The sequence below is a fragment of the Taudactylus pleione genome, unplaced genomic scaffold (assembly GCF_031769625.1).
Source record: "Taudactylus pleione unplaced genomic scaffold, aTauple2 ptg000256l, whole genome shotgun sequence".
Classification (NCBI taxonomy): domain Eukaryota; kingdom Metazoa; phylum Chordata; class Amphibia; order Anura; family Myobatrachidae; genus Taudactylus; species Taudactylus pleione.
The window spans coordinates 786,188-814,095 of record NW_028284658.1 but is presented as its reverse complement, the minus strand read 5'-3'; the positions used below and the strand labels follow the sequence as shown (position 1 = coordinate 814,095).

Here is a 27,908-nt window from a genome sequence, read left to right as displayed (position 1 = left end):
ACTATTCTTACTGTAGATGCAGTATGACTGCAAACAAGTGTGCACCAGATAGCATTCACAGATGAGTGAACATTGAAAACCTGACGTAGCGGTTGCTGCAAAATGAGCATATCTTAAGCCCCAAAAAGCGTATGCAAACTTAAAGTATATGATACTATATGTAGAGCCAATCAGCATATAGGAGTACTTACCTACGTGTCATTAAATCATGATGATATATCACCAAGCTTTAATATGCCAGTTATCATCATCATCATTTTGATGACGTGTTTTAATGTAGTTTTTTTTTATAGAGAAAATAAAGGGTGAGCACCCCCTACAAGTGTTTCCACCACCTGAATTCACAGTCTGAAACAACAAAATAAAATGGACTGCACAGATTTCCCAGACAATACAGGAAAAATAGTTAAAATTTATTTTTCTGCTACTAATTTAAAAATTATTAAAAAAACAATACAGAATAAAAATTTACAGTAAGTACTATAAGGTTGGCGAAGACAGTCATCATGTAGCAATGAACATAATCAAGGTTTAGTTTGCCGGTTAGTGGAAGGTGTAATTCATTGGCTGGGTTCTCCTATAGCAATATAATCCATGATCAATAAGATGCATATATACTGTATAGAAGAAACAGTGATTGTGAACACCTTGCATGGTATAATCAAAAAGATTCCATTTGGGCTTATAGGTGTAACACAAATATGTTCATGCAGGGTAGAGCCCATGTTTATGTACAGTAATTGCTGTTACACCATATATAGATTAGATGTATATAAAATGTAAAATGGTTGCTGTATGACACGCACTCTTGTTTTTCAATACTTGGTCCGTTGCCATCCATGCTGTGGATGTAAACACTGAAGGGATAGTGATGGTGACACTCTGAAAAACAGACTTCAACAATGTGTTTCCAACGTTTCGGTTTATTGTCATATTTTCATCAGGAACAAGAACATATGCAAAACTTTCACCATATAAAAACAAACATTCACCACATTACCTGAATTCCACTTGCAGGTGGAGTCACCAGTTGGTGACATCATCATAGTAAGACTCATCACCGTAGTAACCTGGTAAACAAAACAATGCAAATGCATAAACCAAAACATGTAGTGTCAGCGAGGCAATAACCCCAGTGACATCCACATAGCATATCCTAATTACAGCACAATAAAGAGCACATTATACTGTTAAACGACAAGTTAAACGATTAGAACAATGGAAGCAACCTGACTTAGAATGTGTAATAAAGTGTGTAGAAGTTGGTTTACCTATTGATGTGATGTCAGTTTTCATCAACCTATCTTTAAGGTTGCGGTTTTATGTTGCTCTATGAAGCCACAGAACTCCTCCCTGGTGACTGTTCAAAGCACCAGGTCATATATGTGTCTCAGAAACAAAAAAAAAATTTTGATCTCATCATAAGAAAGAACATACCTTGTGCTCTACATGAAACATGAAGGCATTGTCGTACAATGGGTCCACATTTGACCCCATCACACACCCCACCAGTTAATGGTGTAATTTCTAGATAAGGTCAACTTCAATAAGTCCATAAACAGTCCTACATCTGGTCCCTTGTAGTATGGACTCATATTGATTAGCATTCAAATGGCAGAAAGTCCATCTTGTGAAGGCAAGTGAACAGAGTAACAACATCCACACAGCAAAGTAGACAGTTGAATGGAACTGGTTTAAGAGATTCCAATATATTAATCAGAGAGGTCAAATCTTTTAAAATGGTTGGTTCAGCCAGAACACATACTTGTAGGTAGGAATCCAAGTAGATGTAAATCAGTTGATAGAGTGAACCTCAGGCAGAGATTATAAGCCTACCTGGAGGATTCACCAGGTCTTTATGGACCTTCGAACTGTGTAGAGTAATGGCACAATGGAGAACTCCTGAGACATGAGCTTAGCAGCATGCTTAGAAGTAAGAGATGTATTGACTTCCTGTTGGAGCAGTAAGTCTAATTCTCTTTTGAATCCAGCAGTTGGATCCTATAGGAGTTTGCAATAAATCAACTTATCGGCTAATATTTCAGATCTTGTTGGGCTACATCCTGAACCACCACCGATCTGCACTTATCTGTCTGATTACATTTTCCAAATTTTGGAGTGCTTGTATTTCCTTTTTAGATAAGCTGTATTTAATGGGATCACCCTTTTTGGGGTTAGATGATTAAAAGGAGTTTAGCATTCTTGAAAAAGTTCTGATTGAAGTATTATTGAAAACAGGGTCAAATGTTGACTTCTTTTGCATTGCAGCAAGTTTGAACAGTATTTTGAAAAATATTCCTTTAGCGTAAGCCGACGGTGAAATGTGAAAGTCTTTACCTTTCACTGAAATTCATCGAGATTAGTGGTAGGCACAAAAGATAGTCCTTTATTCAGGACTTCAATTGGAGACAAGGCTTAGTGTAAGAGATTAAAAATTAGGCTCTCTTGGATAACACTGGTTTTCATCTTTTTTGACCCTTGTTCTTACGCCTAAAGGGACATATAGAGTGTTTTGCATGGAAGAACCACCCTGGACGCTGTCACTGAATGCTATGGCTTTCTCACCTGGTGATTCTGTGTCCTCTATGTACCTTGGTGTCATCTAAAGGGTGGTTTGTTGGAACTTCTTGATTGGGCTCCTGTTAGCCAACTATACACCACTTGTCTCTCGTAATCATTATTAACTTTGCCCAATTTTTCTTTTAATAAGGTCCTTCTTACATGTTTCCAGTTGTCTTTCAAGCTTTTCCAGCCAATTTGCAAGACGGATCATTGCAAAGGATAGTTTTATGTTGACTTTTAAAATTAGATAATTTGGGCCGGATTCAATCAGCCACGAAAAGCTGTGTTTTGCCGAAAAGTGTTCGCAGGCACAAACTTTTTGCACAAAACTGGGTATTGTGCATTCCTACTGCCGAAGAGTCCATAGAGTGCAAAAACTCCATAGACAAAAACCTGCTAACTGTTTTCACCATGTCAGAGCAGATGAAAACTCCCTATTTTTGGCAAAAAATGTGGGGACTTGATTCAGAAACCTTTTGACCCCCCCCCCACACACACACACCTAATGACTAATTAAGCAAAAAGAGAAAATAATTTAACTTAATTCTCCCTAATAATGGCATCATTTGAAAATGGGTTTAAAGTACTGGGTGAGGTATTTTGGGGGGCTCTATGGATGGGACAGGTGTTTCAAACATTATAGGTGGCTGTACCAGGTGTATTTTTTTATTTTTTTTAAAAGTGCACTTTTAAGACACAAAAATATACTAGCACCCATTATAATGTATCCCCAATTTAACTGCAGAAATTATTATTTAAAAAAAATAGCTTTTTATAATTTTTCAACACTTGCACAAATATGCATATAACAGCCATTTGACACAATTTCAAAAACCCCAAATACTTTTATTAGGTCCACTAAAACACTTCTATATTGATTTCCATTGTCAGTTAGACTTTTATAGGGTACAGGCTGATTTCCTCTTCGCTGGTTTCACCATGCGCAGTTTTCACACTAATGCATTTTTGCAACTCTTGTAATAGGTTAGTGGGAAAAACGGGAAGGGCATAGACAAGAGGGAAAATATCACACCAAAACACACAAATTGTACAAAAACGGTGACCTGGACCCCAATGTGTGACAGGTATCTTTTGCAGTTTATAGTAGTTGGGCAACGTAACTCTTAATTGATCCCGATAAAGAACCTCTGCTGAAATATTAACACTGGTATCGGTAAGGTTCTCTTTAAAATGGATTACTGCTGCTTCGTCATCTGTGATGCTCAATCTGTCTCCAATAGTAAGTTCCACTCCGCTATGCACGCCATCTGTGCTGTCTGTAATGGAGCATACACATGGTCAGATTTGTCAGATCTGTCAGATTAACGATTTGAACGATTTTACCAAAGATTTGAACGATTGAACGATTTTTGACTGCATTAAAATGAAAGGAATCGTCCAAGTCTGACTGCAAAAACATCAGATGTCAGATATCGTTATATGACCATCGGGAACGCGCATCGTTCAAAACGTTCATCTGACAGATATGTCAGATTTTCCTTCAGATATGAACAATTGAATGATTTTTTAAATCGTTATCGTTCAGATCTGAAGAAAAATCTGACCGTGTGTATGCACCATAACTGTTCAGAACAACAGTTCTAAAAACTGACAAGGTCTCCCACGATTTACTACAGTTACAGGTCTCAGTATGATGTTACAGACGGATGACTCTGCCTGCGAGCAGAGATTACGATCTGCACACGTGAATACTTTGCATTTGTTCTTGTCCCTGATGAAAGTGTGACAATACACTGAAACGTTAGAAACAGGTTGTTGAAGTTTGTTTTTGTTAGTGTGGATCTGTGTGCTGCCATCACTATCACTTTAGAGCATATATTTTCTGTGACAGGTAGGAGAGAAGGTGCCTACTAGGTGTAGTATTAGAAGTAACAATGGTATTTCAATAAAAGTGATAATAATACCAGAGCTAAATTAAACAGGTGCTTATCTGAGTCTTTGGAAAAAAGAGATACAGGTCTGGCAAACATGTAATGTGGAAGCCAAGTAAAACATACCATTGATTGATTTGATTGATTAATGATTATACGAAAAAAGAAGCAGATATAACTATAAAGAAAAGAAAAACAGACATGGGCCTGACAAAAATGTAGTGCGGAAGCTAGGTAAAGCATGCAATTGACTGATTTAATTGATTAATAATATGATTATATGAATAGATAAGCAGTTATAACTATAAAGAAAAGAAAAACAGTGACATGGGCCTGGCAAACATGTAGTGTGGAAGCCAGGTAAAACATGCCAATGATTGCTTTGATTGATTGATTTATTTAATGAATTGATTATACAAACAGAATCAGTTTTGACTATAAAGAAAAGAAAATCAGAGACATATGATATGGAAATAATCCAAAAACAAACAATGAAGTCTCTTTGAAGATTTATTTGTGTAGCATACACAGAGCTAGCAAAGTATTTTATTGCCAACTGGCAACATCAATCATTGCACACTTCTATATATCAAATGTTAATATCACATAAACCAATCAAATAAAAATAATATCACATAAACCAATCAAATAATAGTTATAATAGTGTAATGGAAGGTGTCCAAACTTATCATCATGATCACGTATCACCTTATCATATGATTATGTTTTATAAAATCATTTAACCTTTGTACAGAATTTCTACTTTCCTATTACATAAGATGCTAGCCAACCACTGTCTACTGACAAGCTAGATATAGCCAGCAACTAGACATACTTTCTTAAACCATCCTACAGAATACAAAATCTTTGCAAATACAAGGGAATATATTTTTAAAGGCAAAGATACTTACAAAATGAAAACCTAATCATTCAGCTTTCATGTTGTTCTCAATTATTAATGGGCCTGACAAGCATGAAGTGTGGAAGCCAGGTAAAGCATGCCATTTATTGGTTTGATTAATTATTATATGAAGAGAAGCAGATATAACTATAAAGAAAAGAAAAACAGTGACATTGGCCTGGCAAACGTAGTATGGAAGCCAGATAAAGCATGCTATTGATTGATTGATTAATTGATTATACAAACAGGGAATAAGTTTAACTATAAAAAAAAGAAAAAGAGAGACATGGGCCTGACAAGCATGAAGTGTGGAAGCCATGTTCTGTATCTTCTATTTGAAGAATTGATTTAACAGTTCTCACTAGTGCAGTTATATTCAATGTAGGCGGAGGCTTCTCCACCCCGAGGGGGAGTCAGAGTGAGAGAGGTCTGCGTCTTCTGATGACCAGAAGATACCTCAGATGATAACTCAGAATCTGATAGCTGGGTGGACTGGGAAGATAACACAGCACACTAAGGGCTCTATTTACTACAATCCGCATTGGTAATGCAGATTGTAGTGTGATATTACCGAGTGAATTTGCATTGTGAATTCAGGCAATATCACAGGGATTTACTACTAATCCCTTGCAGGGACAGAGCTTGCGAGAAAGCTCTGTCCCTGCGAATCCCCTCAGCACACTAGTCACTGTATTTTCTAAAAAAAATACCGTGACAAGTGCCCCGCGCATGCGCCGATCGGCCGCCTCTGCTACCCCCCCCCCCTCTGCGCTAAGCCCCATCACCAAGCTCCGCCCCCGTGATTGCAGATGCCCCGCGACCTCCCCCCCCCCCCCCGGCGACCCTCCCTCTCCCTTAATTACACTTACTTACATGATCCGGCTCCGGTGATGTTCTCCGGTCAGCTAACATCCCACACTGCACTGGGGCCCTGTCAGGTGATGACTGGGCTGCAGTGCAGCATGGGAGACCAGCTGACCAGAGAGAAGATGTCACCGGAGCCCCGATCACCGGTCCCTGGAGTCAGGTAAGTTTGTTTTTTTTTACTTTGTTTTTTTTTTACTTTGTTTTTTTTTCTTTTCTTTAGCAGTGATCAGCCTGTGGTCTGTTTAGACCACACAGCTGATCACTGGGGCCGGCTCCGGGCTCTGCTCTCCCCGTCAGAGCGGAACAGGAGTCCGGCAACCGGGGGAGACCTCCAGGTGGCGTTATTATCACAGGGCTTTCCCCGGTATTTTTTCATAATTTATTTTTAGTAACTTTGGCCAGATCACATTTCCCATTACAATCATGGGAAATGCGATCCGATTACTAAAAATAAATGATACTTAGGGGTTGGAGTAGAATTTTACGAATTCTACTCCAATTGCCCTGTAGTAACTTTAGGTGAAACTAAAATAATGTGAAAAGGGTGTGAAAACACCCTTTTTTCACTTTATTTTAGTAAAAATAATGTTAATAAATAGAGCCCTTAGTAGTTTTAATAGGTAAGGGTATCTCCTTTTCCAACATTTGTTGAAAGGCTGCAGAGGTAGCCACCAGACTCTGCACTGAGGTAGAAAGTACTTCTACCCATGGAGGAGGCAAAGGAGGTACTGGATATGCAGGGAGTACCTGTTATGGCCATTCCATAGGGTGAGCTACCACAGGAACCGCTAGGTGGTCCACAATTTTTGCCAACACCTGTGAAAAGAAAGCCCAGGGGGGTTCCTGAGAAGAGGCTGCAGGGACCGACTGGCCAGGTGCCGTATAACAAGATGCACATAGATCATCTTGAATGGGATCCTCTGGAGTTAAGCTTCCTTAACAGGGCTTACAAGAGACCAGAGTAGGAGCAGTAGCCTGCTTGTTACTCTTGCCTTTGCTAGACATAGCTGCAAGGATAGTATAGCACACAGTATGGCACAATGCAGTGAGCAACAGATATATGCACAATATGGTACTGTGCAGTGTGCAACACAGATATACAGTATGTGACAGCCCTCACAAATACAAGTAGATGTGAAGTACAGTGAACCCCCTATACCTCAGTATTCCATTGTTATAGTGAAAAAAAGGGAAAGGTATAAGCTAACAGTAGAGAGAAAAATAAACAGACAGCAACGCTAGCACAAGTTACATACAATGCAGAGTATAAAATATAACTGCAGTGGGCACTAAATTCAACTACACAGAACGCAGTGGCTGGTAGGAAATAGCGCTGTATAACCTGGCTTCTAGGAGAGGTATCAGGGACACTGGACCCAGCGTTCCCGGAGACTTGTGGCTGTTTGTAGAAAATGGCCACCGTGAGTCTTTGAGGAGGCAGAGTGTGAGGGAGGAGCAGCTCAAGGTCGGCAAGACACAGTGAAATGATGCCCTGAGCCAGTATAAAGTTATACCGTTGGTCTAGTGGTGTCCCGGACGAACCGATGTCTACATCGGCGCCTGCGGACGTAAGACTGCGCATAGACTCGGGAACCCGCCTTATCTGTCTCCTTGAGTCCCGGCTGCAGTCTGGGGTCCGAGGAGCCATGCTAGCTAGGTCCCCCCAAAGCCCCGCCGAGAGTACCTAGCCTATGGCCGGAGTTGCGGCACAGCAGAGGGGTGATGGAACAGCAGTGCAGACGTCCAGAGGACTTTCTAGCACTGCTTGCTGTTTTATAGTAAAATAAAATAAAGAAGTAAATCATAAAACAAAGCTTGGGCTGCTTTAAAGCAGCCCCACTGTATAACGGTGATCCAGCTCCTGCCGGACACCAATGAAAACTGACTTGCCTTCAGGCTGTGGGCAGGGCATAAGGGGAAGGACCAGAGCATCCTGGGACAGAAAAAGCTTTGCTGTTGGTGTCTGGCCCTCCAAGTACCACCTACACCCCAATGTCTCCCTGTGGAGCCCTATGGACCCTGAAGAAGAAAGTTTCCTTTAACGCCAGCCCCCCCTCCCCCCACCCGAAAAAAAAAAACCTAAGAGGACTCTCATCACTTTGGCGCAAACTCCCGAAAAGGGGGCATGGTTTCATAACGCCCCCTGTTCATCACTCTAGGGGGCATGCCCTATAGAGAGGTAGAGGGAGAAGGTGGCAGGGAGAGGAAATGGGTGACAAAGGAAGGTATTGGGTGACAGCGGAATGCAGAAGGAGACAGGGAGAGGTAGTTGATACAGCAGAAGGCAAGGAGAGGCAATAGGTGACGGGAGAGGCAGTGGGTGGCATGAAGATGCAGATCATGATAGGGAGAGGCAGAGGGTGACAGAGGAAGGCAGAGGGAGACAGGAATAGGCAAAAGGTGACGGGAAGGCAGAGGGTAGCAGGGAGAGGTTATCACGTTACACTTTTTCACCCTTCAACTACCTGAATGTGAGACTGGCAGAGTCCCTATATATTTTGCTGCCCACACCTCTTCGTCCCAGCAGAAGCAGCTCTTACCTTCTCCAGCCTCTCCAGCAACAACTTCTCTCTTGTGCAGGCTGCAGCCGACAGGAAGAGGAATTTCAGGCTCTTGTGGGAGAATGGAGCTGCTTCCTGAGTCCTGCTGTGCTGCTGCAGCACAGTTTGTAAGTATGGCTGTGGTGGCAGGTGGGCATCTTCAGACTAGATGGCGCCAGTGGGGTGACTGCAGTCGCTCCCCCACAGCGTCCCGGGTGACTGCCCTGCTTACCCTTCCCTAGAACCGGCACTGGTTCCTTAGTGGAAGAATCTACTGTAATCATCCCCACAAGCATCAAGGAAGCCTCAGGAGTCTATTTACTAAGTAGTGTTAGGAGACAGAGTGAAAAGTGGTAAGAAAGTGATAAGGTGCCAGCCATTCAGCTCCCAACTGTCATTTTTCAAACACAGCCTGTGAGATGACAGTTGGGAGCTGGCACCGTATCACTTTCTTATAGGGATGTGCGCCGGACCATATTTGCCGGATTTGGATTTGGTTCTAATTCGTCGTCCGGATTTGAATTTGCCAAACTGGTGACTGGCTTTGAATTTGGATTTTTTTACAAAAATTGACAAAAAAAGCTAAAATCACATAAATTGGTCTTTTTTTTCTTCCTAGAGTATTATTAACCTCAATAACATTAATTTCCAGTCAATTTAGACCATATCACAGCTTATAATATTGTTTTCAACATTACTGGCCAAAGGTTGCAGTGAGCTGACTGGTTACTAAGCGACAAAGCAGCGGCACAACGACACAGACACCACAGTATAAAGCACATCTATGACACATTGCCACACAGCAGTGGCAGAAATGAAAAGCAGTGCACCCACCCAGTGGGGTACGGCCAGCAGAATCACAGTACTTGTTTACATAGTGGGCTACGGCCCAAGGAGTCACAGTGCACAATCTTATTCACATTACACCGCACATAGGGCCTGATTCACATTACACCATAAAGTAGTGTCTCTTATTTATGTTACGACACACAGTAGTGCCCCTTTTACACAATGCCCACAGTAGTGCCCCTTTAACACAATGCCCACAGTAGTGCCCCTTTTACACAATGCCCACAGTAGCGGTGTCCCTTACACAATGCCCCCAGCAGTGGTGCCCCTATGCAGTCCCCTTAGTAGTAGGGTCCCCTATGCAGTGCCCCCATTAGCATGCCACCCAGTAGTATATCCCCCATTAGCAGGCCCCCCCAGTAGTATGCCCCCCAGTAGTATGGCCCCCCCCAGTAGTAGGCTGCCCCAGTAGTAGCCCCCCTGTAATATGGCCCCCCCAGTAGTAGTAAGCCCCCCCCAGTAGTATGGCCCCCCCAGTAGCAGAACCCCCCCAGTAGCAGGCCCCTCAGTAGTATGGACCCCCAGTAGCAGACCCCCCCCAGTAGCATAGCCCCCTCCCAGTAGCAGAACCCCCCAGTAGTATAGCCCGCACCCAGTAGCAGGACCCCCCAGTAGTATGGCCCCCCCGCACCCCCAGTAGCAGACCCCCCCCAGTAGTGCCCCCGGCCCTTGCACAAGTAAAAAAAAAAAATCAGAGTCAGGGATCCGAGTCAGGCGGTGAACACCCGAACAGGGTTCGGGTGGACTCGGATCCCCAATGTTCGGAGCGGTTCGGATTCCACAGAATCCGAACCGCTCATCTCTACTTTCTTATCACTTTTCACTCTGTCTCCTAACACTGCTTAGTAAATAGACCCCTCGGAGCACTGCGCTGACTGAGGTGAGAGAGAGAGAGAACCCATACAACACACACCCAGCAAAACCCTTGAGAGAGACAAGTAAGGGGATGTAAAAAAATATATATTTTTTAATTGATGTTTGTGTGTTTTTTTCCAATGTTTTTACATATGAACTACAAGTTCCAGCAAGCGCTAGATGTCAGAGCATGTTGGTACTTACGCCACAGCATACTCAAACACCTAAGGCATGACAGAGCTTAAATAGGACCTGTTGTTCACAGCAAATACACATTTATATCTTATTTTCAACCATTTTATTAACTGATACCCACCGGCCCACGGGAGTAGGGTGTTCTAGTCCTTTAAGCACAAAGCTAGTATTTACTAGGAGAGGGGATCCACATTTTATTTTTGCCCAATTTCACTACAGAATTCAACTATGTACTGAACAGGCTAGGGCTGTTGGACATTATAGCAAGGGACCTATGTTTCCTTGCTATAAGAGGGTACTTAATTAAACCCCATGGCTAATTGCAGCGCCGGACCTATTCAATTAGCGGGGATTGCAGGATCCTCCGGAGGAATCCCAGATAGGAGAGTCAGTCATGCCAGTGACATGGCCTGCAGGACTACTTCCGATCCTGACTAAGGAGGAAATTGACGAGGAGGGAGTTGACGGTGTGGTTTGCAGGCGCTTGGATACAACAGGACAACAGGATTTAGATGTCCCTGGACTGCTTACGGTCTTAGCCAAAGTTTCTGAACTTGACAGTGACTTTTTATGAACGCGCTGCAGGTGCCATATAAGGGAGGATGTTCCTAGGTGGTTAACGTCCCTACCCCTACTTATTTCACCTTTACATATGGTACATATGGCAAGACAGTTGTTGTCCGGATTTTGATAGAAATATTGCCAGACCAAAGAGGTGGAATGTTTGGTCTTCTGTCCAGGCATGACCGTGATGGGCTTTTTCATCCCACGGACAACAACTGTCTCCCCCGGAGCCTGATTTAAACAAACCACATCACCATCAGAATCCTCCTCGCCAACTTCCTCCTCAGCGCCAGCTACACCAGTATCCTCATCCTGTTGTACTTCAACAGTGACATCTTCAATTTGCATATCAGCAAGTGGAATGTGGGTGCTCCTTTCAGCACTTGCAGGGGGCGTGCAAATGGTGGAAAGAGCCACCTCTTCCCGTCCAGTGCTGGGAAGGTCAGGCATCGCAACCACCACCACACTTGGACTCTCCTTGGGGATTTGTGATATCTTCTTAGAACGCACAGTTCTTCGCTGTGCTTTTGCCAGCTTAACTCTTTTGATTTTTTTAGTGGGAGGAGGGCTTCCATCGTCATGTGAAGCTGAACCACTAGTCATGAACATAGGGAAAGACCTTAGTCATTCCTTGCCACTCCGTGTCGTAAATGGCATATTGGCAAGTTTACGTTTCTCTTCAGATGATTTAAATGTTTTTTTCAAGGTCATTTTCCTGAACTTTGCCATTTGGGATTGTATGTGCCCTCTACTATGACATTGGGCATCGGCCTTGGCAGACGACGTTGATGGCATGTTATCGTCTATGTCATGACTAGTGGCAGCAGCTTCAGCACTAGGAGGAAGTGGTTCTTGATCTTTCCCTATTTTATTTTTATCGGAGAAAGTTTGGTCCTCCATTTATGTTATATTGATATATACGTGCGGCTAAGGCGCACACAAACACAGAAAATAATTTTTTATTTTTGTTGGAGACTAGTGCACTTTTCTGGGTTACACCACCCTTTAAGAAATGAGCCAGCTGGCCCTTTACTTATGGGACACAGGCGCACGCTTGGCGCTGCTCCTTTGTTGATGCGCGTGCAGCCACAGTGCACACAATTCACAAACACAGAAAAAAAATTAAATTTTGTTTGGAGTGTACTTTGGGGGTTACAGCACCCTTTAACGGTCAAGCCAGCCGGCCCTTTACTTATGACACAGGCACACGCTTGGCACTACTTTGTTGATGCACATGCGGCTACTGCGCACACAATTCACAAACACAGAAAATATTTTTTTATTTTGTTTGGAGTGTACTTTGGGGGTTACAGCACCCTTTAACGGTCAAGCCAGCCGGCCCTTTACTTATGACACAGGCGCACGCTTGGCACTACTTTGTTGATGCACGTGCGGCTACTGCGCACACAATTCACAAACACAGAAAATATTATTTTTTTTTGCACTTGGGTGGAGCACCCCTGATGGACAGAGCACCCCCTGGACAACACTACAGCACCCCTTTAGGACTGGGACTCTGCACAGGACAGCCCCTATGGACAACTGACTGCACAACACAGTCCAGCCAGCCCCTATGGACTTTGGAGGAGTGGACACAGCCCCTATGGACAACAGCAGCACAACACAGCCAGCCCCTATGGACTTTGGAGGAGTGGACACAGCCCCTATGGACAACAGCAGCACAACACAGCCAGCCCCTATGGACTTTGGAGGAGTGGACACAGCCCTTATGGACAACAGCAGCACAACACTGCACTACACTACGCTACACTACACAGCCCAGCCATCCCTAACTCCCACCCTCCCTCTTCACTGTCCACAGCCGAGTGAAAAAATGGCGCCGACGCGGGTACCTTATATAGGATCCAAAACCCGCGAGACCCGGAAGGCGGGATGATGACGTTTTGCCTCGATTTCAGATCCGAGTCAGGCGGGAAAAGTCGAGCCTGACTCTGATCTGCCTTGGATCGGGGGGGGTTCGGATTTCAGAAATCCGAACCCGCTCACCCCTAATATATATATATATATATTACCCACTAGTAGTATTATCAAAATAGTTACAGTATATATACACACTGTCAGGGGTAAATTTACCAAGAATCGTGTTTGGCCGAGATGCCATTCACGGGATCTCTTACCTTATGTATGTCTTTTACTTGTGTATGTATGTCTTTTACAACCCAGTAAAATGTTAATGTTGATTCAAATTGTAAAGCACAACGGAATTTGCTGCACTATATAAGAAACTGTTAATAAATAAATAAATACATTTACTAATGGCAAATATGGGAGTAAAACCAAGATCTGAACTGCAAAATACAGGGGTAAATTTTTTTTAATTAAATACACCCTCGGCCAAACTCGGAATTACTTTCCATAAGAAACAATACTTCACGGGAATTTACCAAGAATCGTGTTTTTAATCACATTCGTAAAATCAATAAACTCGGGTCAAAGGTTAAAGACAGTTTTCAAACACTACCCTGTGGGTAGTGAGATCCATGCAGGCTTCTGTGGTTGTATAGTGTCAAAAAATAATAAAAAAAATAGAAAAACAAAACTGCGTGGGTAACAGACAGACCAATCAGCGGCGTGGCTGTTGATTGACAGCCAGACCACCCACAGCCAATCAGCGGCCGGCTGCTGTAGTAGCGGCCGCTGATTGGCTGGCTGCCCTACAAGTGCAGAAAACCTTGTGGGTCCTGTCACTTGCGGAGAAGAGCTGTATGTATATACATATAGCTCTTATGTGTCCGGATGGATCGGGATGGCGTTTTGTCTGCTACCGGAGTAGAGGAACGACCTGTGGCAAGGGTTAGGTGTGTATGTAATTTTTAGTTTCTAACCATATAGCGGGATTCTACTGGAGATGAGGACCGATCAGCACCGTGGACAAGGTGAGTATAGTGTGAGTATGGAATAAAGTTTTATTTACGGTGTGTGTGTACTGTCTTTATTTTCTGTCTTTCTTTAGGTTCTCCAAGTACCGACATGAGGGGGAGGCTTTCTGGGATCTATAGTGCCCATGAAAAAGACAATATTACTTTAAATCTATTTTTTACTACTATCAACCTGATGCCTAGGAGTGTGAGGGAAAGCCTTCAGCCCTGACCTGGAGAGGGGGGATCCCTTTAGTGGGGGTGTCCCCACTTCCCCAGGAATCCCCAGCCTGGACTGACTAGTTAGGGAGGTTAATGCTTTGGCCTGGGTACTCTGTCAAGTGTGTCCCCTGGTTGTGGCATTACCTCCTGCTAGTAAGTCCGGTGCTGGTTGATGGAAATATCACTGGTTCACTGAAATACGGGGGACCCTCACGTCGTTTTTCCCCTGTATTTCCTGAACCAGGACCAGCTCAAAAAGCCTGGTGCTGGTTATGCTTTGGTGGGGGGACCCCACACAGTATTTTTTCCTATTGTTAATACTTTTTTATTTACATTATACACACAGAAAAGTCTGCATGGATCTTACTGATCTGTGCAGGCTTCATGTTCGGGAGTGTTTGGCTGCGGTCAGACACAGGGAACACGGGGGAGAAACACAATCTCATACACCATCTGAAAACACGATTCAGCAAATCATGATTCTTGGTAAATTTGAGTGTTTCAAATGACAAAAATCTCCTGACACAAGTGAGAGTTTTTAGAAGTGGAGATTTTGCCAATCAGGTTCATGCTTTTATCTTCAAGAAGGTGCTAGTTACATGTTAAGTGGAATCTGATTGGTTGCTATGGGCAATAGCGCCATTTCTAAAAACTCTCACTTTAGTAAATATACCCCTCAGAGTACTTAACACTCTTGTTTTGAACCAGGGCTGCTGTGTTGTGTCTCTAAGTGGCCTATTTATCAATATTATTTTTACTACTTAATTAAAGGGCAATTGGAATAGTTTTCGTGAAAAACAATTCCAATCCGTTCAAATCACATATATTTAGTAAACATACTTGTAATGGGAAATGTGATCTGCTCTGATTTACTAAAAATAAAATATGAAAAAATACCAGGGGAAGCCCTGAGATAATAACGCAGCCTGGAGATGGCGTTATTGGGGCTTTCCCCCTGCTCCCCGACTGCTGCTCTGACAGCCAGAGCATACCCGGGAGCCAGGCCCCAGTGATCAGCTGTGTGGTCTAAATTAAAAATAGTTTAAAAGAAAAATACTTACCTGCTTCCATGGACTGGAGCTTGGTGCTCCGGTAAGGTCCTCTGGATCGGTGCTCCAGTGAGGTCCTCTGGGGCTCCAGTCAGCTGGTCTCCAGAGCAGGAGCCGAGAGACCAGCTGAACGGAGCCCCAGAGGGAGGACTTCACCGGAGCACCAATAACCGAGGTAATTGTAAGTGAGTGGAGAAGGGGGGGGTGGGCAGAGGGGGGATGGTTGAGGTATCCAGGGTTGTGTGTATGGGGTGCATGGGGCCAGCAGGTGTGGGGAGGCACTCGCGGGGGGGTTGGTGAGTCAGCAGGGCATGTGCGGACACCTCACTACTTTTCGCAAAAAAACTGTGGAGGCGATTCGCAGGGACAGACCATATTACAAACTCTGGGCCTGTTTCAGAGCCGCTCGCTCTGACAGAGCGCTTGCTCTGAATCAGAGCCAGGCTTTTTTTTTTTTGGAGCGGCCTCTTGGCCGCTCGCATAGCTGTGGGTGACCACCCACAGCTATAGCGAGCGGCCATGATGATGGTTGCAATGGTCAAGACCATCGCGACCATAGGGCTAGCGACGAGACCCTTGTGGTAGGGTCTCGTTCATCGCAAGCCCGAGAGAGCTTTCGGCTCTAACAGAGCCGGAAGCTCTCCACTGACATCACTCAGTGGGGCCGCCCCCAAACAGCAAGCCCTCTGTCCCTGCAAGGGATTTTTGATAAATTCCTGTGATATTTCCTAAATTCCCTTTGCAAATGAATTTAGGCGAAAATATCACACTACAACCGCTTTTGAAATGCGGATTGCAGTAAATAGGCAGAAGAATCAAGTTGAATTAGGTAAGTGTAATGCTGGCCACAAATTGCCCAATCTAGCAGCTCAATTATCATTCAGTTGGGCCACACATGCAGCTAAACCAATCTAGTTGTTCTGCCACTGTGACTGAGCATCAGGACCACATCAAACACCTTCCCTGCGGATGATGCATACACATACAGGGCCTGACTCATAGGTGCACACAGTGTAGATGACGCACACTAGCGGACAATTTTTCCAGTCTGCGCATTCGTCTGAGTCACACAAGGAGACGCAGAACATATTTAGACACAGAGAGTCAATTTCAGTGGGCATGTCTGGCTGGTAACAGGTGGGTGGCTAGCCAAACGAGGACATGTCATGGTCAGCAACTGTGTCTTTAGAGGGCATATCTGTACAAATACCATCGGTTGTGGTATTAGCATGAAGACGCTGTCGCGCTGCGGGGAAAAGACACAGTCACAGCTGCAGTAGCATGCACTCTGAATCAGACCCACAGCACACTTGTCTACTTTCCTGGAATGGCCAGGAGGCTCCCAAAAATCGTCACAATCTTATGGTGCGTACACACGGTACGATCAGTCAGCGATAACGATATCACTGACTGATCTCCCTGCACCTTCCCGAGGTGCTGGATGATCGATATCGATCATGCAGCGCACCACCAATCCACCAACGACGGGCAGTGATGGTCCCTATGTAACCCGGTCGATATCGACCAGGTTGACCTGCATGCACGGCCGATGGACGATATCGCTATTGTCCATAAGTGCCCGTGCATCGCTGGTCATTTGAGGGTTGGCACCAAAAATTTTACGATCTGAACGATAACGATATGTACGATATCGTTATTATTCATATCGTGCTTTTTTATCATACCGTGTGTATGCACCATTAGGAACAAAGGGCCTGATTCAGACCTGCTCGCTAGGATGCGTTCGCACTTAGCCTGCCAATGTTTGCAATCTGTGCATAGTATAAAATGCAGTGCGCGTGCGTGAACCGGTCTATGTGCTCGCACCCTGTACACAGACGCCCCGCTAGAATGAGTGACAGGATGAGCCGTTTGTGGGTGTTGAAAGGGTGGTCGATGGAGACGGGGGTGTGGTGGTGCGAATGCAGGCGTGTCTGTGCATCTGAACGCCATTTCAGGGGCGTGCATAATTAAGACACATCGTCAGCATACACGTCACATTGCTGAATTACACAGCAGCACTCGCAGTGCTTGCGGTAAGGTATGGTCAGCCACAAGTGCTGCCTATGGGTCTGATGTTACTCGATGTTACCGATTGTTTAAAACACTTCCTGAAGATGACGTGTGTTACTAAGGGAAAGTGGGCGTCTTGTGTCAGGCTGGTGGGCATCTAAATACATACCTCGATCACACGCCTAGACATAGTGGGCGTGCTAATGTCTTGCTAGCGATCACAGGATTTGCATACTTTGGCTGCTGACGGCTGCGTGCGAACGCATCCTTGCAAGCGGGTCTGACTCAGGTCCTAAGTTCCTTATTTTCAGGCGCTCATGCAAAGAAACCAATTTATATTACCAGCAGTCACCTGTGAAGTCTGTGGAGACTTACTAGTGGAGAACAAACTATTCAAAAAAGAAAAATTGGTACTGCGCTTATAAAAAGATTCTACTATGGCAAAAGTTACCGACACCAAGACGCAGGTATGTATATAAATAAGGGTACAATTTTATTCCATCTAAAAAAATATACGACATAAATCTAATGCATATATAAAAATGATTGCACATGATTTTTTCTAATAATCAATTTCTATATTCAAAAAGACAGTACATTACACATTTTAATATTCCACCGGGGAATTAATGAAAAAAAGAGTTTGATTCATTAGAAATTAATTATCCTGAAAAGAGACGTATAATAGGGAGAATCCTTTATGTATCTATCAACGTTCCATAAGCTGTGATTTCAACCTATAAATTCTCTCTTTAGTGTGGTAAAAAAGGTGCTCCTGGGACAAACAATATGATATCCACAGTCCTCGATCTATGGAGCCGCAATGATGTGAACATAAATAGGAACTGTCCCAGCGTATAGAGGGCTCAGCCGTTAGTAAGTAAATGGCATTCACTAACAGGCTGGCCACAAATCAGCACACGCTGTTACTTGGCTCTCTGGAGCTAACTGCAGTGTTCAGCTGAGCTCTATGGGCTTTATCAGAGTGATGTCAGCGCTGCTGTAGTAGGCAGGTGTTGAGTAGTAAAATCTTTAGAATGTCCGTAGAAATATAGCCGGGGTCCTTTAGATCAGTCCACACAATAGAAACAATGAAGTCCTATTCCTCTGACATGTTTCAGTCGAATTATGGGAGCTTTATCAACGAGTACATTTGTTTACTTCCCTGGAACGGTAGTGAGGCTCCCAAAAATTGGACAGCGTTCCCAACCACCCGGAAAAGCAGGCAAGTTCTCCCGGCTCGCCGCCTACCCTGGACCCTTCCACGCCCCCCTCACACACAGCCCCACAGCAAAGGGTGCAATGATGCAATTCACACTGAATCACGTCATCATGGCCTCGCCCCCTGCTTCACAAAGTCGGCAATCTTGCCATTGGACGGGGCCACGATGACGTGATCGTATGGTCATGCCCCTACTCCGCCCATAATGTCCCTGGTCATGCCCCCTATGACGTGCCACCCAACCCCTCTTCCTGCTATGCCGCCCTGGCTGCCAGTCTGATATAACCTGACAAAATAGGCAGCCTTGGGGGCATGGATATGGAGTAGAGGTGGGCAGTGCTTTGGATAATGTGGGTGGAGCTACTTCGGGGTTGAGGCGTCAATTGGCTAGCAAAAAGCAACGTTTTCTCAAAAAGCATTCGCGGGCACAAACTTTTTGCACAAAAGTGCATATCATGCAATCCTATTTGCAAAGTTTTCGCATGTGCGAAAACTCCATAGACAAAAATCGGCGAAAGGATTCCACCATCTCAGAGCAGGTGATAAAATGTGCAAAATCCCTATTTTTGCCTAAAAATGTGGGGACTTGGTTCAGAACCCTTTGGACACCCCCCTTAATACTAGTTAGGCAAAAATAATTGTTTATGTAACTTAATTCCCCCTAATAATTGTGGTGAAAATGTAAAAAGTGTTGGAAAATGCACCTCTCCCTCTCTTTCCTCCCTCTATGAAAGGGAAGTGCAGGACAGGGAGTGCTGGACCTATTGGGTGCACAGGGATAGCTAGACATGGTGGAGAGTGGGGTGGCACAGGGCAGGTAGGTTATTATTATTATTTTCCTTTATTTATATGGTGCTACAAGTGTTCCGCAGCGCCTTACATAGTACATAGAACTAATAAGTGAACAGGAAACAAGTAATTTACAGTACATTACAGTGCAGGACAAGGACACGATTTATATACATTGCTGCAATAGCAATTAAAGCGCTCACACTAAGCAGCAGGGAGTTGGCAGTCACGTGTTAGGTGCCCTTATGGGGAGTAAAGAGTTGAAGAAAATGTAAAGAGAAGCACATGAGGGAAGAGGTCCCTGCTCATGAAAGCTTACATTCTAAAGGGGAGGGGCAGACAGACAGGTGTGACACAGAAGGGGAAGATAGGGAGGAAAGAGCATGAGGTGGGTTAGGATGAGGGCTGGAAGGCCTTGATGAAGTAGTGGGTCTTGAGAGCCCGTTTGAAGATTTGTAGAGAGGTGGTGAGTCTGATGGGGAGAGGGAGAGCATTCCAAAGGTAGGGAGCAGCACGGGCAAAATCTTGGATGCGGGAGTGGGAGGAAGTAATCAATTGGCAAGAGAGGCGGCATGCATTTGTTGTGCGAAGTGGACGGGCGGGAGTGTGAAGGGAGAGAAGGTCAGAAATGTATGCGGGAGAGGATTTGGTGAGGGCTTTGTAGGCGAGTGTAAGAACCTTGAATTGGCATCTGAAGGGGAGCCAGTGTAGGGCTTGAAGGAGAGGGGAAGCAGATGTAGAACATCTGGAGAGGAAGATGAGCCGAGCAGCAGCATTGAGAAACGATTGTAGTGGAGAGAGGTGAGACACTGGGAGGCCAGCTAGGAGAAGATTACAGTAGTCCAATCTGGAGATGACCAGTGAGTGGATGAGGGTTTTAGTGGCATCCTGGGTGAGGAAAGGTCTAATCCTGGAGATATTTTTTAGTTGGAAATGGCAGGACTGCGAGAGGTGCTGAATGCGTGGTTTAAAGGAGAGGGAGGAGTCTAGGATAACTCCAAGACAGCGCACTTTGGGGCTAGAGGAGATAGTTGTGCCATCAATGGATAATGAAATTGTGGGAAGTGATGTAGTGGAAGAGGATGGGAAGATGATCAGCTCAGTCTTAGATATGTTAAGTTTAAGAAAGCGCTGGGACATCCATGAAAAGACAGCAGAGAGACAGTTGGAGATACGGGTAAGGAGCGAGGGGGAGAGCTCAGGGGTGGAAAGGCAAATTCGAGTGTCATCAGCATAGAGATGATATTGGAGGTCAAAGGAGTTAATGAGTTCACCTAAAGAGGATGTATATAGGGAGAAAAGGAGAGGTCCAGGAACAGAACCTTTGGGAACTCCTACTGTTTGTGGAAGTGGGGGGGAGGAGGAGTCATGAGAGGACACAGAGAAGGAACGATCAGAGAGGTAGGAGGAAAGCCAGGAGAGGGAAGTGCCACATAAACCGAGAGAGTAAAGGATTTGCAGGAGGAGAGGGTGGTCTGCAGTGTCATGCAGCAGAGAGGTCAAGGAGAATGAGCAGAACGTAGTGGCCCTTGGATTTGGCAGCAAGGAGGTCATTGCTGACTTTCGTGAGGGCAGTTTCAGTGGAGTGGAGAGAATGGAAACCAGATTGAAATGAGTCAAGGAGGGAGTGGGAGGAACGAAAGGTGGTAAGGCGGTTGTAGAAAATACGCTCAAGGAGTTTGGAAGCAAAAGGGAGAAGAGAGATGGGTCGATAGTTGGAAAGTATGTTAGGATCAAGGGTAGGTTTTTTAAGAATGGGGGAGACAAGGGCATGTTTGAATCAGGGCCTCTGTCCCTTGTGCATTCAGAGCCAGACGCTCTGACAGAGCGCTCGCTCTGAATCAGGGCCATCCCTCTGTTTTCTTTGAGCGTCCTCCTGGCCGCTCGCATAGCTGTGGGTGACCACCCACAGCTATAGCGAGCGGCCAAAAAGATGGTCGCGATGGTCAAGACCATCGCGACCATCGGGTTTGTGACGAGACCCTTGTGGTAGGGTCTCGTTGCTGCAAGCCCTGGAGTGCTTTCAGCTCTATCAGAGCCGAGAGCACTCCCACTGACATCACTTGTGATGTCAGTGGGGCCGGCCCCAGATGGTAGGCGTTCCCATGGGAACGCCTCCGTCTGGGCACTCACGCCCCCGGCATGCCTACCAAAGGGGGCGTGCTGTCACTCACCATCGACAGCACGCCCCCTTTGTAGAGAGACCCATAGCGACGGCTTGCCCATCGCTATCTGGGTCTCGCGCATGCGCACGACGGAGCCGGCTCCCTCGTGCGCATGCGCACTGGGCCAACATTGACCCGCTTGTGAGCGCTCAGTGCTCGCGAGCGGGTCTGAATTAGGCCCAGTGCCAGATGATAGGGAGAGATTAAGGAGGTGAGCCAGATGGGAACAGGCAGAAGGAGACAGGTAGGAGAGGAGACGGGAAGGGATAGGGTCAAGAGGGGAGGTGGAAGGAGGGGAGGACCGGATGAGGGCCATGACTTCCTCTCCAGAAGCAGGGGAGAAGGATGTCAGAGTTGATGAGACAGAAGGGGAAAGGTGGTCAGGGCAAGGAGGGGGAGGAGTGCTGAGGGTCTGATGGGATATGATGTCCTCATGTATGGAGTCAATTTTAGATGTAAAGTAGGTGGCAAAGTCAAGGGCAGAGAGTGAGGAGGAGAGGCGAGGAGGGAAAGGGCAGAGGAGGGAGTTGAAAGTGGCAAAGAGACGCCGGGAGTTTGAGGACTGGGAGGAGATGAGGTTCTTGAAATATGTTTGTTTGGAGAGAGACCGGGCAGCACTGTGGGAAGAGAGAATACATTTGAAATGGAGGAAGTCAGCCTTAGAGCGTGATTTTCTCCACTGACGCTCGGCAACATTAATGGGGGAGCACAGGGCAGGGAAGACTGAACAAGTGGGGGCACTGGGCTGGGAAGGGTGGACTGGGGTGGCAAATGGCAGGGAAGGCTGGTTGGACTAGGGGGTGGGGCAAAGGGCGGGGAAGGCCAGCTGGACTGGACTAGGGGGCGGGCGCGCAGGGAAGGCTGGCTGGGCTGGGGCAAAGGGCGGGGAAGGCCAGCTGGACTGGACTAGGGGGTTGGCGCGCAGGGAAGGTTGGCTGGGGTGGGCAGAACAGGGAAGGCAAACTGGCTGGCTGGACTGGGGGGGGCAGAGCAGAGAAGGCTGGCTGGCTAGGAGCAGGGAAGGCTGGCTGGACTGGAGGGGGTCGCATAGGGCAGGGTCAGGCACTGGGTCAGCAAACCTGGTTTCTTCTGCAAGGCATGCAAAAACTGCATTTCCGGAGTGGGTGACCCGGGTGGTAGCAGAGCAGAATGCACCAGGTGGCAGCCAGAGAGAAAGAGCATCTGCAGCATTTGAAATATGGAGCTGTGACCGCTCCCAATTGGCTGCCATTCCGCAAGCTGTCATTGGCTCGCGACCGGCTCCATATTTCAAATGCCGCCGATGCCCTTTCTCCCTGGTTGCTTCCCAGTGCATTCCGCACCACTGCCACCCAGGCCCCCTCTCTCTCCAGGCCAGGGACTAGAGTCCCAACAGTCCCCCTCTCATGACGGCCCAGACCTCCAGTATTATAGTGTGTGGTTTCAGTGTTTATAGTAGTACAAATGCAGAGTTTCAAACAACTCCACTTTGTCGGCGGCTCTTGCGACATTTAGCACTGCTCCTGGTCCATGGCCGAGCATATGTAATTATGAACTACGGACAGTTCTGAATTATACACTGCTCAGTCGTCTCGCTTACAACTAAAAGGCTAAGTCTCCCGAGGGCGTGTTGTGGGCGTGTAGGTGGAATTGCTGCCTATGCAAAAATCTGACTGGTTACAGATGGACATGTACCAGGTACAGGGGCAAGTGTGCGCTGGTGATGATGACAGTTCCGCAAGTGGATGTATAAATGTGGTGCGGCTGCATAGTTGTGTGCAACTGTGTGTACATTTGTACAACCAAATATCTATATTTATATCCTTACACATATTTCAGATGCAGTTGTAGACTGAAGGCCTGATTCTGAGGCGCACGCAGTGTCGATGTCAGACGCAGCGGAGTAATGTTTTTCTACTGCACGTGCGTTTCCAGAGTTGCAGCGCTGATTCAGAAAATGGTCTCTGAAATGTATTAAAAATGTATTGGGCATTCCTAGGAAGTGGCTGGGAGGTGACTATTTGGACACATGGAGATGGTGCGTATTATGGGTGTGTCATTGGAGTGTCATGGGCATGTCGCTAATAGTGATTGCATACAGAGACACAATCATTTACATTGGAGGCCATACTCAGATGGAGAATCTGTATCTAGCATAGGGCTGGTGCAAATGCGACCAATGGTGCCGTCTAGAGACACATTAGCGGAACTTGGGCATTCAGACACTGACAGTTGGCATCTCAGTCCTTGCACATTGGGACGCACGGCTGTACACCAGGGAAGGGCTATGTAGCAGCATTAGCATAAAGTCACAGAAGAGACAGTGGCAAAAGCTGCACACACAACCGTCACTGCGTCCCACTCAGAATCAGGCCCACGTTGTTTGCTTGTGTGTGTGTATATATAATGTATATCTACTGTATATGTAAATTGTTTGTACATCTATGTATACATATAATTTGTGTTATCTGAATAATATGGATGTGTATTATTATGTTATGCAAGTTTACGTATTGTGTTCCCAGGCCTCAGTGCAACTACTAGTCCCAGGATGGCTTGCCAGCACAAGCTGAGATTTACAGTTCCACAATAGCAAGAGTCAGACTGTCAAATCCCTGCTTTCATTTACTGTAGATATATTTAGAACTAGCGACCCACCATGTCTTCACATGGGAGCAATTTCATCTCGCCACAGCCCCCTGCATCGCACAACCTACGCCATGTCAACACAGTCCCCTGCATCCCACCACAGCCCCCTGTATCTCAAAACAACCTACGCCATGTCACCACACTCCCCTACACCTCACCATAGCCGCTAGTATCTCACAACAACCTATGCCATGTCACCACAGTCCCCTACATCTCACCACAGCCCCTTGTACCTCACAACAACCTACGCCTTGTCACCACAGTCCCCTACATCCCACCAGTCCCTTGTATCTCATAACAACCTACGCCATGTCACCACAGTCCTCTACATCTCACAACAGCCCCCTGCATCTCATAACAACCTACGCCATGTCACCACAGCCCCGGTATCTCATAACAACCTACGCCATGTCACCACAGTCCCCTACATCTCACCACAGCCCCCTGTATCTCATAACAACCTACGCCATCTCACTACAGTCCCCTGCATCCCACCAGTTCCTTGAATCTCACAACAACCTACGCCATGTCACCACAGTCCCCTACATCTCACCACAGCCCCTTGTATCTCAAAACAACCTACGCCATGTCACCACAGTCCCCTACATCTCACCACAGCCCCCTGCATCTCATAACAACCTACGCCATGTCACCACAGTCCCCTACATCCCACCAGTCCCTTGTATCTCACAACAATCTATGCCATGTCACCACAGTCCCCTACATCTCATCACAGCCCGTATCTCATAACAACCTATGCCATGTCACCACAGTCCCCTGCATACCACCATAGCCCCATGCATCTCATAACAACCTACGCCATGTCACCACAGCCCCCTGTATGCCACCACAGCCCCTTGTATCTCATAACAACCTACGCCATGTCACGACAGTCCCCTACAACTCACCACAGCCTCCTGTATCTCACAACAACCTACGCCATGTCACCACAGTCCCCTACATCCCACCAGTCCCTTGTAACTCACAACAACCTATGCCATGTCACCACAGCCACGTATCTCATAACCTACGCCATGTCACCACAGTCCCCTGTATCCTGCCACAGCCTCGTATCTCATAACAACCTACACCATGTCACCACAGTCCCCCTGCATCCCACCAGTCCCTTGTATCTCACAACAACCTATGCCATGTCACCACAGCCCTGTATCTCATAATCTACACCATGTCACCACAGTCCCCTACATCCCACCAGTCCCTTTTATCTCACAACAACCTATGCCATGTCACCGCAGCCCCGTATCTCATAACCTACGCCATGTCGCCACAGTCCCCTGCATCCTGCCACAGCCTCGTATCTCATAACAACCTACACCATGTCACCACAGTCCCCCTGCATCCCACCAGTCCCTTGTAACTCACAACAACCTACGCCATGTCACGACAGTCCCCTACAACTCACCATAGCCCCCTGTATCTCACAACAACCTACGCCATGTCACCACACTCCCCTACATCCCACCAGTCCCTTGTATCTCACAACAACCTATGCCATGTCACCACAGCCCCGTATTTCATAACCTACGCCATGTCACCACAGTCCCCTGCATCCTGCCACAGCCCCGTATCTCATAACAACCTACTCCCTGTCACCACAGTCCCCTACATCTCACAACAGCCTCCTGTATCTCACAACAACCTACGCCATGTCACTACAGTCCCCTGCATCCCACCATAGCCCCCTGTATCTCATAACAATCTACGCCATGTCATCACAGTCCCCTACATCTCACAACAGCCCCCTGCACCTCATAACAACCTACACCATGTAACCACAGCCCCCTACATCCCACCACAGCCCCCTGTATCTCATAATAACCTAAGCCATGTCACCACAGTCCCCTACATCTCACCAGAGCCCCCTGTATCTCATAACAACCTATGCCATGTCACTACAGTCCCCTGCATCCCACCAGTCCCTTGTATCTCATAACAACCTACGCCATGTCACCACAGTCCCCTACATCTCACAACAGCCCCCTGCATCTCATAACAACCTACGCCATGTCACTACAGTCCCCTGCATTTTGCCACAGCCTCGTATCTCATAACAACCTACGCCATGTCTCGACAGTCCCCTACAACTCTCCACAGCCCCCTGTATCTCACAACAACCTACGCCATGTCACCACAGTCCCCTACACCCCACCAGTCCCTTGTATCTCACAACAACCTACGCGATGTCACCACAGTCCCCCTGCATCCCACCAGTCCCTTGTATCTCACAACAACCTATGCCATGTCACCACAGCCCTGTATCTCATAACCTACGCCATGTCACCACAGTCCCCTACATCCCACCAGTCCCTTTTATCTCACAACAACCTATGCCATGTCACCACAGCCCTGTATCTCATAACCTACGCCATGTCACCACAGTCCCCTACATCCCACCAGTCCCTTTTATCTCACAACAACCTATGCCATGTCACCACAGCCCCGTATTTCATAACCTATGCCATGTCACCACAGTCCCCTGCATCCTGCCACAGCCTCGTATCTCATAACAACCTACACCATGTCACCACAGTCCCCCTGCATCCCACCAGTCCCTTGTATCTCACAACAACCTATGCCATGTCACCACAGCCCTGTATCTCATAACCTACGCCATGTCACCACAGTCCCCTGCATCCTGCCACAGCCTCGTATCTCATAACAACCTACACCATGTCACCACAGTCCCCCTGCATCCCACCAGTCCCTTGTAACTCACAACAACCTACGCCATGTCACGACAGTCCCCTACAACTCACCATAGCCCCCTGTATCTCACAACAACCTACGCCATGTCACCACACTCCCCTACATCCCACCAGTCCCTTGTATCTCACAACAACCTATGCCATGTCAAAACAGCCCCGTATTTCATAACCTACGCCATGTCACCACAGTCCCCTGCATCCTGCCACAGCCCCGTGTCTCATAACAACCTACTCCCTGTCACCACAGTCCCCTACATCTCACAACAGCCTCCTGTATCTCACAACAACCTACGCCATGTCACTACAGTCCCCTGCATCCCACCATAGCCCCCTGTATCTCATAACAATCTACGCCATGTCATCACAGTCCCCTACATCTCACAACAGCCCCCTGCACCTCATAACAACCTACACCATGTAACCACAGCCCCCTACATCCCACCACAGCCCCCTGTATCTCATAATAACCTAAGCCATGTCACCACAGTCCCCTACATCTCACAACAGCCCCCTGCATCTCATAACAACCTATGCCATGTCACTACAGTCCCCTGCATCCCACCAGTCCCTTGTATCTCATAACAACCTACGCCATGTCACCACAGTCCCCTACATCTCACAACAGCCCCCTGCATCTCATAACAACCTACGCCATGTCACTACAGTCCCCTGCATTTTGCCACAGCCTCGTATCTCATAACAACCTACGCCATGTCTCGACAGTCCCCTACAACTCTCCACAGCCCCCTGTATCTCACAACAACCCACGCCATGTCACCACAGTCCCCTACACCCCACCAGTCCCTTGTATCTCACAACAACCTACGCGATGTCACCACAGTCCCCCTGCATCCCACCAGTCCCTTGTATCTCACAACAACCTATGCCATGTCACCACAGCCCTGTATCTCATAACCTACGCCATGTCACCACAGTCCCCTACATCCCACCAGTCCCTTTTATCTCACAACAACCTATGCCATGTCACCA

General features: G+C 46.6%; 1 protein-coding gene across 1 annotated transcript in view; it reads left to right on the top strand.

Moving 5' to 3' along the window:
* Positions 1–27,908, top strand: part of LOC148514859 (protein-glutamine gamma-glutamyltransferase E-like) — a 116,749-nt gene that overhangs the window by 77,985 nt on the left and 10,856 nt on the right. The window lies entirely within an intron of this gene.